The following is a 1,538-nucleotide window of genomic DNA, read 5'->3' as shown; positions in this document are numbered from 1 at the left end:
GTGGCCAGCCCAGCCCTAACCCTTGACAAGCTTAAAACCTTCATCCTCCATGAAGCACCAGCTGCAGAGCAGGAGTCAGAGGAGCTGCCACAGCAGGAGCACAGGGATATCCTACCCTTGCAACCAGGAGCAGTTAATTAGAGGGCTGCATGGAGAACAGGGAAGACTTGAGTGAGAGCTCCAGCGAGATCACAGAGGCCAGCATGGCCCAGAGCAAGTCACATCAGTTCTTTCTGCTTCAGTATTCCTGTACTTAGGCTGGGGGCGATAACTAGCTTACCTCACAGCCACATCCTGAGATTTGATGTGGGGAGCCAAGCTCGTAAGAACAAAACAGCACTGGCAGTTTGGTTTTGGATATTTCTTATTGACGGAGTGCAAAGCAGAACTGTGTGCAGAGAGCCACAGTCATCATCCACCGCAGCATGCCATATCTAACTCATTTTGTGAGACTCTCCCTGCATCTGCTTTAAGGAGAAAAAAAATTTAAAAAGACTATCAAAACTGCATACTAACTACTTCACCACCAGAGGAAGAACACCCACAGCTGAAAGCAATTCTCTTACTTTGGGGTAACTGGTGATGATGAGAAGCCTTTCTCAGGTAGGATATGATCAGCCTGGCTCTCTGAGGTCGGTAAAGGAGCAGACAATGTCACTTCCCCGAAGAATCACAGAATCCTCTGGTTGGAAGAGACCTTTAAGATCATCGACTCCAACCATTCACCCTGCACTGCCAGGGTCCCTAAACCATGTCCCTCAGCACTGCATCCACACATCTTTTAAAAACTTCCAGGGATGGGGACTCCACCACCGCCCTAGGCAACCCGTTCCAATGCTTAATAACCCTCTCTGTAAAGAAATTTAACTTCCCGGGGGGGGGCCCCCCCCCCCCCCCCGGGCCAGCCTGTTCCAATGGCAACTAGCAGAGGTGGCTCTGGAGCTGTCCCTAGCAGAACGTCTGGAAAACTAGTGTTTGATGGACTTGGTATTGCAAATTCTGTGTTTCTCATGTTTCCCTGTCCAGGCTTGGCTTAGTAAAGACAAGCACCCCAATATAAGCCCCCTCTCAGACCTCTGTGCACTGCATATTCAGCATCTGTTTAGTGAACAGAATTCTCCTGGCACCAGGAGATATTTTAGCATAGAATGAGCCTGGAGCTCCATAAGCATAACAAGAGAAATGCAGTAGGTAACTAAGGCGAGAAATCTAACCCCCTCTTATCCATGCAGTGAAAGAATCTATTGCAAACTGGGTTAAAAAACACATTGTAAAATATTAACTACCGGTGGTGCAGCTGCTCCTCCTAATAGCTTTGGAATGTGTCCGCCAAATTCAACCTTGACAGAGAGATCGTGTTTTAGTGCTGAATTTTGTGTGAGAAGGCAGCATGCGGAAGGGATTGCTGGCACTCCCGCTGGCACTGAAGGGCTCTGGCTTTACCCTGGATGCTGTTAAAAAATAGACAATCCACACAGACCAGGTAGTCTGCGAACACTCAAAACGCAAAAGACTCACCCAGAGGTCAGGCAAAAGAA

The sequence above is a fragment of the Buceros rhinoceros genome, unplaced genomic scaffold, assembly GCF_000710305.1.
Source record: "Buceros rhinoceros silvestris isolate BGI_N320 unplaced genomic scaffold, ASM71030v1 scaffold38400, whole genome shotgun sequence".
NCBI classification, from domain to species: Eukaryota; Metazoa; Chordata; class Aves; order Bucerotiformes; family Bucerotidae; genus Buceros; species Buceros rhinoceros.
This window is presented reverse-complemented; position numbering follows the sequence as displayed.